Below are 12723 nucleotides of genomic sequence, written 5' to 3' on the forward strand. Positions count from 1 at the left end.
AACTTGCTTTGAGTCGAAGATCATGGTTCCTCCAGCAAGACAATGACCCAAAGCACACATCCAAAAGTACACAGGAATGGTTGAAAAAGAAAAAATGGACTGTTTTAAAATTTCCAGCAATGAGTCCTGACCTCAATCCCATTGAAAATCTTGGGTGTGAGCTGAAATCTGCCATTGGGAAAAAGAACCCTGCAAACATTCAAGAGCTTGAACAAACTGCAAGAAAAAAGAGTGGGAGAAAAGTCCAGTTGAGAAGTACAAGAAGCTTATAGATGGCTACAAGAATTGTTTGGAGGCTGTCAGCAATGCCAAAAGGTGTGCAACCAAGTATTAATTAGGGATGCCTTTATTGCTGCACATGCTGTTTATTCTGTTTCTTCTTTGAAATTGCAATATGGAAGTTGAAAAACAATGTTTTATTATTGTATTACTTTGGACCACTAATTAAAAAATCCCAAGGATATAACTTTAGTACATTTTCATTTATTTCTGAAGATGTTGTACAGTCTATAAAAAAAATGAAGGGGTACCAATAATGGTGAGCCGCACTGTATATTTCATGTTTGAATGCTATAGCGCTACAGAGTGCTACTTTATTTGTTACTTATATAAGGAGATGGCTACTCTTAGTAAGCACCTGTACACACCTGTTTTCTGTTTGGAAGTGAAGGTCAGACTTTTGATATTCAAATCATTGACAAACTGAAACAGGTTTTGCTCAAGAATATCCCTGTATTTCACATGATCCATCTTCCCCTCGACTCAGACCATTTTTCCCGTCCCTGCTGCTGAAAAATATCCCCACAGCATGATGTTGCCACCACTATGTTTCACTATGGGGATGGTGTTCTTAGGGTAATGAGCTGTGTTGGCTTGGCGCCAGACATAGCGTTTACCTTGGTGGCCAAAAAAATCAATCTTGGTCTCATCTGACCACAGAACCTTCCTCCATACATTTCGGGAGTCTCACACATGTCTTTTGGCAAATTCAAAACGAGTCTTACAATTTTTGTGTGTAATTAAAGGCTTTTTTCTGCCCACTCTTCCATGAAAGCCACTTCTATGGAGTGTACAGCTTATTGTGGTCGTATGGACAGATACTCCTGTCTCTGCTTGGGTTTCTCCGCAGCTTCTTCAGGGTCACCTTTGGTCTCTGTATTGCCTCTCTGATTAATCCCTCCTTGTCTGGGCTGAGCGTTTCGGTGGGCGGCCCTTGCTTGGCAGGTTTCTTGTAGTATTATGTTCTTTCCATTTGATTATAATGGATTTGATGATGCCTCCTGGGGATTATCAGATATTGGGATATTTTTTTATAACCCAACCCTGACTTGTACTTCTCAACAACTTTGCCCCTGACTTGTTTGGAGATCTCCTTGGTCTTCATGGTGTTGTTTGGTTAGTGTAGTGGTGCCTCTTGCTTAATGGTGTTGCAGCCTCTGTGGCCTTTCAGAAAAGGTAAAGAGTATATACTGACAGACCATGTGACACTTAGATTGAACATAGGTGGATTTCCTTTCATTAAGCATGTGACTTACTGTAGTTTTCATAATGTCACTGTTTATCAGCAGGAGATTATCACTAGAGGACTAGTAAACCTGCCGCCATGTAGTCTTCCATATTCATGAGCTCTGTATAACCCCTCCCCCGCCACTTATTGGCAGCTATTTGCCTATGCAGAAGTGTACACAGTTAGCTGCCAATCAGTGGTGTGGGCGGGGTTATACAGAGCTCAGCATTCAGAGAACTGGGAGATCTGCAGACAATAAAACAGTGATTTTATCAAAATACCAGCCGGCAGGACAGTAAGTGATACATTGATGGAATCAGGGTCTCTGCCCCTACACCATGTGGCTCTCAGATGGGGTAGCAAAAACCTGGTGACAGATTTCCATTCAAAAAATATAAATAAAATGATTACATACAAAAATAAAATTTGCCAAATCTCAATATATTACACAAAGCTAGATATAAAACTATTCTACAAATTGGAGTCTTGAAAAACCTCATATTAGAAAGGAAACACTCAATATCCGGGGAAAGGATAAATTAGGCTAACAAAACTGAACAACACATTTCCATAAGGCATCAATTGTTATCTGAACGCCATTGTGACAGAAAGAGAAATAACATGTTCACACAGAAGGTAGGTCATTTCCCTATACAAACCTAACATATTAGGAATTGATATGCACCCTCATTTGCACACACTCATATTTCTAAGCTCTTAATGAAACACATCGTCACAGACAAGTAACATCTAAATTGTATGAAAGGCCATTTCCTGGCTGAAGATGCATGTTTGCAGGTGTAACAAGATGAAAATTGTGCCTACGTTCCCTTTTGTTGATATGTGCTGTGATGTGATGCATTATAATATTTTACATTGTTATTTTGTAGAGTTGTATTCTGCCCAGCAACAGGTAGTGAGTATGTATGGATAGATTTAAGAGTTGGGACTAGCCCAGAGAGGGAGGGGCTATGTAGAAAGATCAGAGAGGATTTCCTGGTAGTGAGTCAGAGAAGGCCTAGCTTGCAGCTACAGCAGACCGTTGGTCTGAGTGCTCAGCAGAGCCACATGAGTTGGGTGTTCCCAAAGTGACTGGAGACCAATGAAGTGGATAGCGTGATCCTGAGCAGAGAAAGGAAAAGCGATAGAAGGACAGAGTGATTTACTGGAGACGGGTTCTGGCTTAAATTGCTTTGACAAGTTACAAAATTTTGGTGCAACGCGTCAGACATGTGCATCCACGCCCCCACATCAAGACCGGTTAGAAAATCACCAGTCTTGATGCATCTGGGCAATTATCACATTTAGATAAGGAGATCACAACACCAGCACAAGAAAGCCAGAATGCAAAGGACACACAAATTCAGTCAGTGTTCATCAAACCCACCAGTTCAAATGTATGTACAGTGCTCAGCATAAATAAGTACACCCCATTTGAAAAGTAAGATTTTAATCAATATAACATTGAACACGATAACAGTATCCAAAATTTTCACAAGACTCAGTGTCATAGAATACTTTTTTAACCCATAACATGAACGTAAGGTTAAAGTGGTGGTCCGGCACCTAAAATGTATTTTCTAAATACAGGGTGGTCCAAAAGTAGGTGGACAGAAAATAGTAACATTTATTTTGATTTATATATAAAATTATATTTACTAACACAAGCATAACATTGACAATTACATTTTATTCTGAACAATAATACAAAAGCCCTTAAATTTTATCAACACAGGTGCTCAAACTGTTTTCCATTACAATTTGCACTGCTTTGAAGTCGGCCTCTTACGCTTCAACAAACTCTTTTGCACAAGTCTCTTTGGGTATTAATTTCTTGAAATGCATCTCTTGCGTAATTTTTCAAATCACTGACACTTTTTGGTTTTCGACAATAAACTTTGTCCTTGAGTACTCCCCAAAAGAAAAAATCCATTGGGGTCAAGTCTGGTGAACGTGCCGGCCAATCAAGTGGGCCTCTTCAGCCAATGCATTTATTAGGAAATGTTTCATCAAGATACTCGCGGACTACTCTTGAATAATGTGGAGGGGCCCCATCTTGTTGGAAATAAGGGTCATTTGAATTAGGCTGTTGCTGTAACTGGGGAACAACTTGATTCATTAGAATTTCGAGATACTTATCTCCCGTGACAGTTCCATCAAAAAATATTGGTCCTAAAACACCAAAACTTGAAATACCACCCCAAACATTGACACCAGGCTCATTTAGTGGTTCCTCTAATGTTAAATTCATGTTCTCATTATACCAGTAAATACAATTATGTCTGTTAATATGGCCGGATAATTTGAAAGAAGCTTCATCACTCCACATAATGTTATCTAAAATTACTGGATTTTGTTTGATAAATCTCCCCCTTCATAACCTTATTACACTTTCTGTCCACCTACTTTTGGACCACCCTGTATTTATCCTTACAACCTAACCACTTTTGTAATTTGCTTTATTACACAATGCCCTAAACTTTCCCCTCTCTAGATAATCCCCAAAATGTGTCTTTTATTACTGTAATTCCTGTGACATTTCATTTGGGAAGAGTCTCAAATGTAACGTCACATGAGGCTGCGACTGCTCTCACTCCCCGCATCGTCCATCTCCCCTCCCGGAACAGGATGTCACAGGGGGCAGCGCTGCAGTTACTTATTAGTTTCTGACATCGCTGTCCTGGATCCTGGGTGATGAACGATGTGAGAGATGTGAGTGCAGCGCCAGCACTCTGTTTCTATCTCTGCTGCCATAGCATCTGTGAAAGAAGACGTCATCAGGGCGTTGGGATAGAAGCAATGAGTGACATCAGTGCTGCCCCACAGCTTCTAGCACCACCCTCATATGAATCATAAGCAGGGTGCGGTGATAGAAGCAGTGAGTGATACTAGCGCCACCCCTTGATGACTATTATTTTTATGGTGGTGCTAGATGTAGTAGACTCCTTCTGGGTGTCCACCCCCAGTAGGCGTATAAGCCCGAAAATGATGCACGACGTTCGCTCTGTCAGCATCATTATAGTCTATGGCCACTCGGCGCATATGCCCGAACCCCGTTTTGCGGGGGGTTCAGACGTAAACCCCGTCGAAGCCACTGAATCGGGAACCTGAACGCAGTGTAAAAGCACTCTATGCTTCAATGTCCAATGTAGGTGTAAATTATCACCAAACAGCAGTTTCTGAATCCCCGTAATAAGTGATATGTTCCAGCTGATCGTCTGCCAAATTTACATGTGGCTTATAAGTGTTTGCCATATTGTGTAAAATTGCACAGACCACAATAATTTTGCAAACAATTTCTAAGCTGTACAGAAAAGTCCTTGTAGTGAAGTGAATACATCAAATTCTGCTTTTAAGAATATTAAGTAGATCTTGGCTTTTGATGCTCAACATTGTACTGTGCTTCCAGATGAGTAGACGAATAAGGTAAAGTACCATTAACTAGGGGATGAGTTTGTAGACATTATCACCTGTAATTTTTTGGTAGAACAAAAATTGTTATTGTGCAACACTCTTCTGGCAAAGCATCCCTTTAAGGGCTTCCAACAAATAATTACAGTATACATTTTTTGTAATGCTGAAAGCATGTGCCCAAAATGTTGCAAAAGTCCCTGCTTTATCTGTGCATTTAAAGAGAATTTGTCACCAGGTTTTTGCCACCTAATCTGAGGACAGCATATTGTAGACAAAGATGTGTCACTTACTAGGCTGCTTACTGTAGTCGGGGTTGGACTGGCCCACTAGAGAACCAAAGAATCCTTCGGTGGGCCCTGGCTTCTCCTTCAGGAGAGTTCATAGCTCAAACCTTGCAGCTGCTATGGGGCTCTCGAGTTGGGGAGAAAGGTGGGCCCTCAGAATCAAATCGTCTGGTGGGCACAGTGTTCTTCAGTCTGACACTGCTTGTTGTCTTAATAAAATCACTGTTTTATCAGTAGGAGATCATCACTAGCACAATCACATTCTGTTAGTAGAAGCTTTCTGAAATACTTGTGCAGTAATGTAAAAAATGAAGGTTAATCAGGTTGCCTTTGTGGCCACTGTGTAAATATATGATCATGAGATATGAGCTCCAACATGGCCACTGTGAGGATGAGGCCTACACAACAGTAAACTACTGCAAGAAATCCTATGCGGCATGGTAGAAGTCTGTTTGCATTGCCCCTCTGTATACAGTACAGGCCATACAGTAAAAGCGACAATATGGGCACTTATTCCTGCCACTGAAAAGCAGAAAAATACACTTTTGTCCTCCATGTCACCCATATGACAACACTAAATTATACGTATTCAAAAGCTCCCAACGTATAGTGTAGCCAGCGCACAGACACCATGTGCACCTAGGCTAATGGTTTAGTTACTACGACACAAAAAAATCATCAATTTAGCATTTTCATTTGTTACTCACCTCTACAGGATCCATCTCCGCTTGGTGATTTTGTTTTGTCGGTCTCGCTCTGTTCCCATGCTCTTACGATTTGGCAGATAAACCGTGCTCACTCTTGTGACGCATTATAATCCCACCTCCTAAGAATTCGTTTTATTGCTATTATTTTTTTAAGTAATTGAGGAAGATAGTTCCATCCATCTGTATTGTTACATTCCTCATGGCCGCGTACGGCCAACCCAGGTTCACCTTTTCCCACCAAATAAAAACACTGCACCTGTATTTATTTTGGATAAATTTGGCCACAGCGGCCATTTTATTAACAAACAACATTAACATATTAATAGTGTTATAAAATAAATAAGAAGGGAGGGTTCTTGGATTTAAAAATTAAACCGAACTCGAACCACCATGTTACCCTCAGCCGTCCATCACCAGCTCAAGGGCACCAAAAGCTCCCAGGGTAACACCCCATCCAGAGCCCAAAACCAAATGCCAGATCAACCCGCTCAATTAACCAACTGCCTGTAATTTTACCAAATTCTTCCCAATGACACTTCTGTGCCAACTCCAAGAACCCCACCCCACGCAAAAACGAACAGCCCTGACCCCCTCAGGCTCATGAGTGCCCCAACACCACCAAAGCCCTCTCAATCCCCTCCTGTATAGCCAATGCCCACAAATTGATACCAATGTCATTCAAGTTCACGCCATCTTTTGTCCAAAAATTTCCAACCCCCGCCTCGAGTTCAAAATGTCTAACGCTTACTCCACCGTTCCTGGACACAAAAGCTGATATGGCTCTGTTCAACTTCACTCGTGCCCTAGTAATCCCCTTCAATGATCTAGCCTCCCTCCATTTTTTCCTTGGCACAATGTCAGACCAAACCGTCAACACCTCAGGAAAGGATGTCCATAACCTTAAAAAATCAAATCGAATGTCCCTCATTAATTCCCTAACCGGGTGAGCCCCCAAATCATTCCCCACCATATGCACCACCAAAATATCCGGCGTACGGTCCAAACGAGCTGCCTTATGAAATTCAGGCAGCACCCTTCTCCATACCTCTAAAGCCGAGCCACCGAACCACCACTTGCTCTCTACTAAAACCCAATTGCCTACCGTCTGGCCTCACGTCCTCCCGCAGCGCCCCCCAGTAGACGAAAGAGTGTCCCAGAATCCACGCTAACAACGGGACGCCACCTGCAACAAACAACCACAAGGTATTCAATACTTAACAAGATAAAATTACCTAAGCCCCCATACCTAATGCCATACATAAGACAAATAACAATCAGAATTCCACCTCCCTATGCGTTTTATCACGTACTTGCCTAAACCCAAACCATCCGCTTCTGACACCGCGCCAATTCTAAAAGAGTGTGAGCCGTACACCTCCGGGCCAAGGCCCAACTCCCGAACTCCTTTCTTAAATACTGCTATGAATTGAAAACCTGACAAAAACTCCCCATTTTCATGGCATAATAAGGGACCCACTCGCCCAAACCAAACCTGCCAGTACGCCATTAAACATTTCCTAGGGCACATGAAAGCTCCATTAACCTCACCCAATATTACCCGCTTGCCTCTGCCCAATTGATCTGTCTTGCCACGCCTGATCCAAAATTCAATGCCCCTATCCCAACAGCTAACATCCTCTACAAACAAACTCCCAACCTTATTTCTGCTTGGTGCCACCAATTCACCTAATCTCAGCGCACCAAAAAACGCCAATGAAAAAGCCAACCTAAACAGTGTAGCTTCAAAAACTGAGCAGCATATCTTATCCAACACTAAACCCAACCGTTCCAAGATGCTAAAAGACACCGGTCTTCTTTTATCTAACACCTTACCTTCTCTCCTAAAGCCCCTAAGTGCTTGCTTCACTAAAACGGACTTCGTAACATCTTTTTTCCCCTGCAATTTAAAACCAAACGCAAGTCCTGCAACGAATTTGCCCACTTTTGAAACAGACCACCCAATCTCCGCTGCCCTTCCCACAAGAAACAACACCACCATCTCTCTATCTCCGTCACTCTCCACCAAGCCCCACTGCAGTATCCAACTTTGCCATACTCGCCACGATGCCTCGTATGATGACCAGGTCTGCCTTGTAATGGACTCCCGTATTAACCGTCCCGCTCCTCCATAACCAGCTGCCACAGATGCGAAGGGCATTCCTGTCCCACGTCCTCTGCCTCTGGAGCTAGCACCTGGAAACGATCCCACTGGAAACGAGACAAGGCATCTGCGATGGAATTTTGCACACCTGGAACATGGACTGCTGTAATCCAAGCGTTCAAATTAAGACAACAAAGAACTAGTTCCCTCAGACAAGGCCGACAAGCTGTTGATGACAGACACCACTCCTATATTATCGCAATGAAACCGTATTCTCCTGTTCGCAAAACACTCCCCCCAAATTGAAACCGCAACAACAATAGGAAACAATTCCAACAACGCCAGGCTCCTCGTAAGACCCCTCTCCTTCCACACACTCGGCCATACTCCAACACTCCAACGCCCCTTCCAATAGGCCCCATAACCAGCACCTCCCGCAGCATCTGTAAAAATCTCACAATCAAACTGCTCAAAAACTCGTGCTGAATTAACGACCTACCGTTGTACTTTTCCAAAAACAACTTCCAAACCTTCAAATCCTCCTTGTGTTCCTTATTTAAACGAATGAAATGATGTGGTGCTCGCACTCCTGCTGTCGCACCTGACAACCTGCGACAAAATATTCGGCCCATTGGCATAATCCTGCATGCAAAATTCAAACGACCTAACAGTGATTGTAACTCCTTCAGGGTCACCTTATGCAACCTCCTGACTTTATCAACCTCCTGCTTGAGCAAACTCAATTTATCATCAGGTAACCGACACTCCATCCTCTCTGAATCAATTAAAATGCCCAAAAAACTTAAAATGGTGCAAGGTCCTTCTGTTTTTTCTTCCGCCAATGGTGCGCCAAAATTCTCCGCTACCCACACCATGGTACCTAACAAATTCCTACACAACAACGATTGTGGAGGACCTATAAACAAAAAATCATCCAAATAATGAATGACCGAATGAACTGATGCCAAGTCCCTCACCACCCATTCCAAAAAAGTACTAAACGTTTCAAACAGAGAACACGAAATTGCACAGCCCATTGGCAAACACCTATCCACGTAATATTTTCCTTTCCAAAAACAACCTAACAACGGGATGCTATCCGGGTGAACTGGCAGCAACCTAAAAGCCGACTCGATATCAGTCTTAGCTAGCAACGAACCTGGCCCATATCTCCATACCCATTGCACCGCCGCATCGAATGATGTATACTCAACCGAACACAATTCTTGCGCAATGCCATCATTCACAGAAAGCCCCTTAGGGTACGACAAATGCTGAATCAAATGAAACGTATTCTGCTCTTTCTTGGGCACAACCCCCAACGGCGAAATAATCACCTGAAACGGACCAGCCATCCTACCCAATTCAACCTCCTTTGCCAACTTCACACTAACCACTTCTGGATGAAGGGAAGCCAACATCAAATTTTTAACAGAAAAGGGGACCTCGTGATCAGGAGGAGGAATTCTAAAACCCTCCAAGAAACCATCTGAAATGACCTTAGCCTTCAACTGGTCCGGATACCTACTTAGAAAGGGGGCCATCTCGTGAAGCCTCACTGGAGTCACCCCCTTGACCGGTACCCATTGGCAGCTTTCCCTTACCCTTTTTAAAGCATTTAGATGCTCCATGTGAACTTCCATTACAATGGGAGCACACATGTTTAAATTTGCAGGAGTTCCCGTACTTACATTGGCCATCATTAAATTGCCAACAAGTTCCCGCTTCCTTCTTAGTGCTTTGTGCCACCTGACTACTTCCCCCGGGTCCTGCTGATTGGTTCCCACTACTGCTGCTCCCGTGAAAGGACTGCCCATACCTCACCGGAGCCATAGCCTTCAGCCACAACCCTATGTCCTTTTGATTCCATCTAATCTCGGGGTGAACTGCCTTCCTCTGCCGAAAATGCTCGTCATATCGTAACCATGTCTGGCCCCCATAAGTATGATGAGCCTCCCCTATAGCATCTAGGTAACAAAATAAACCCAAGCAATTATCCGGAGCTTTTTCTCCAATGACGCTAGCCATTATTGCAAAAGCTTGCAACCAATTGACAAACGTCTGAGGAATCAACCTCCACCTACGCTTCTCTTCCTCCTCTTTTTTACTGTCGTCCTTTTTTCCCTTGTCCAAATTAAACTTTTCCAGAGGAAGTAGGGAAAAAATTTCAACATATTCGTCCCGCCATATTTTTTCTTTAACCTCTTTTTTCAAGTGTGCCCCCAACGGCTCCCCTTTTGCCCTATCATCCAGTTTTATGGCATCCGCTTTATCCTTTTCTGTCTGCACAGAAACCGATACTCCCGAAGGTGCCCCCACTACACACACCGCCGACCTTGCCGATTCACTCCCCACCTGCGACACTACAGGTCGACTAGGTAACCAAGCCCCCACCGGAGATAACCCTGCCTCGCTGGCTCCACCAATGTCTATCGTAGCCAGGAATTGTGACATGCTTGCCAAAATATCCCTGAGCCCCACGACATCCGACCCATGCCTCCCCCTAACATTTTCCCCGCTGGGCCCTGCCAACTGCCTATCCCCAGCCCCATCCGCTAACGACCCCGCGGGTGACAAACCATACATAGATGCATACTCACCGAGCTGCGCAAGTGCTGTGTCCCTGCCAGCCGTACGTCCCAAGTCCTGTTGATTCCTTGAGTCGTCCCGATCCTCTCCGTGTTCTGATCCTCCAGATTCTTGCTGCTGCTCAAGGCCCACGCCTCTGGCCTCCTCGTCACCAAGGAACACCTGAGCACGTGCCGATGCTTCCGCAGCTCGTCTGCTTCCCGTCTCTGCGCCGATCCTTCCTGCCCGGTCCGTGCTGATCCACTGGTGATTGGTCTGGCAGGCACCCCGACTGGAACCTCGCCAGGTGTGCCTGCAGTGCTGCTGCTCCTTCTTGCCCCTTTGCTATAAGCCGCCCGCTGCCGAGAACTGCTAGTTGTGGGGGACAGCGTTGTCGGTGCACGCACCACTTCCTGTCCAGCCGGGTCACGTGCCGCAGGCACAGGAAGTGACGCGGGCCGAACTTTCGGTAGAGCCACGCCCCGTGACTGGTGACGAGACTGAGGTGCGGGCCGCACTTCCGGTGGGGCCCTCGCTTCAGTCCCGGACTGCAACCCTCTGACAGCAGCGCCCGCAGGCCGGCTGGGCGGATTCCTGCCGCCATGCTCACCTGATTCAGGGTCCCCTGAGGGGCTCCGCAGCCTGCGCCTGCTGCACGCGGACATCTCGGGTGAGAGCCTCACGGGGGGCCACGTTCTCCTTGCTCTCCTTCCCGACTCTGCCGGCGATTCTTCGGCTGTGACATTACCCAGCAACTCTGCAAGTTGTGACTCCAGCCACCCTCCACGCCTGGATCGAGATGGGTACAGCAGCCTGTTAATCAGGTATTCCACCGTCTCCATTACACCTGATCAGTGTCCACAATTGATTGGTGAGTGGGTAATTTTCTTTTTTTTTTGTGTCTTTTACTATGAACTTTCTCTTATGACTCCCCTGCCGGACTGACTATTTCCCGCACTTTTTCCTTAATATACTTCCCCCTCCCAAATGCCCGCCCCCTCCACTCTTATACCCAATCTGGATCTCTTTGTTTCAAAAATTGCACCCTCCTGGCCAATCCCGGTCATGTGGGGCTTCCTTCTAGTTTCCCTTGCTTCCAGCCCCCTTCTTTATTGTTATTGTGAAATGTCAGACATCACAGCTAGAACTGTGCTCTTGAAATCATCATCCTCCATAGAAGGAACAGCGGTGATTGCTGTCACATGTCGGCTACATTTGTAATCACTATTCCAGCTATTTTAGTCCACTTTGGCATAACCTGAAGAGACTTCTCACATGGCGGTCTCACATTAGAAAGTGACTTGTGAGGGGTTAAGTGTTGGAATGTGACCTACTTCCCATCACAGCACACACAACAGGAGTTTAAAGAGTGTCCATCACCAATCTGTGGATGCCCTTTGTATTTAATATAATAGTGGCTGGTACCAGACTTTTCTCGTTCCTAAGTATGAGTGATAACTGGGGCAGAGCCGCTGAGCTCAGTCATTGGATGCAGCGCTATTGATGTGACGTCAGCACTACATACAATAACAGATACCCATGCAGTGTTGGAGACTCAACATTGGACTAAAACAAACTGTAGCCGGGGACAGAGTGACACACACGTAGGGAGAGACCTATCATTTAAAGGGAGTTTGTCACCCCCAAAATGCATTTCAAATGGGCTATGCAATGTTGTAGGGGACTTAGCCCCTATAATAACCATACTAGCACTCTGTTACTGGTGCAGTGCCTGAGAAAATAACTTTTAATTTATATGCATATGAGGAGGCTTTAGTGCACCTTTGGTGTGACCAAGAGTTTGATGCACCGCTATGTCTCCTCACTTGTATATTGTGGGGTTTTCCCCTGCTTCTGATTGACAGTTCTGGCATCCCAGAACGAGCACTGTCTGAATGCGCTTTTTGGTGAGCGGAGCCAAGTGATCCAGATCCAGATCACCAAATAGCCTATCTGCCCATCACTAACTGTAACCATTGCACCATCCTCAAACTGGGAGCTGTGCTAAGGGGCAATGGCCGCACCCTTGTGCTGACCTGTTACATGCAGAACACCTTTATCTCATGCAGTTTCCTATTGGCCATGTCACATATGTCACTGGCTACTCACAATAAAGAGCATAGATTAGAGAAAGTAAAAATA

Source organism: Phyllobates terribilis, unplaced genomic scaffold (genome assembly GCF_046119375.1).
Source record: "Phyllobates terribilis strain yellow unplaced genomic scaffold, ASM4611937v1 Scaffold_7__3_contigs__length_470593459, whole genome shotgun sequence".
In the NCBI taxonomy this organism is placed as follows: domain Eukaryota; kingdom Metazoa; phylum Chordata; class Amphibia; order Anura; family Dendrobatidae; genus Phyllobates; species Phyllobates terribilis.